Below are 531 nucleotides of genomic sequence, written 5' to 3' on the forward strand. Positions count from 1 at the left end.
CCTTGCTATAGTCCAACCGTCCTCGAAGGTCTCGCCAGGTCCTTGACTTCGGATTCGTCCAGACTTCCTCGTAGTCCTTGTCCAGGCCTGACTCGGCGGCGTACTCGCCCAACACACGCTGACGAGCTCCTGGAGTATGACTGGATCTGCCAGCGTCCAGGCGGCACCCGTCCACAGCATCATGGGGCGACTAATACCTGCGTTGGCGAGTTCCTGGTCCTTCGCTGGATCTACGGGCGTCCCGGCAGGCGGCGCCCTTTCACATCCTGGGGCGGCTTAATACCTGCTTTGACGAACATCCTGGTCCGTAGGTTTCTGGCGATCTTCCGGTGACGTCCTTCCCACAGCATCCTAAGGTGACCGTTCCTGCAGCAGGGTCCTCCTTCGGTGCCGTATCGGTGAACCAGATTATACACGCAAGGGTCAAGATAGTAAGAGAAAAAAAAAGGCAATAGAGAAAAAGGGGTGTTAAGCGCCACTAGCCGGTTATATATATTCATTTGAAGTTTTTAATGTTCGTTTTTACTTCTT

This window comes from Penaeus chinensis, chromosome 36 (genome assembly GCF_019202785.1).
Source record: "Penaeus chinensis breed Huanghai No. 1 chromosome 36, ASM1920278v2, whole genome shotgun sequence".
Lineage (NCBI taxonomy): Eukaryota > Metazoa > Arthropoda > Malacostraca > Decapoda > Penaeidae > Penaeus > Penaeus chinensis.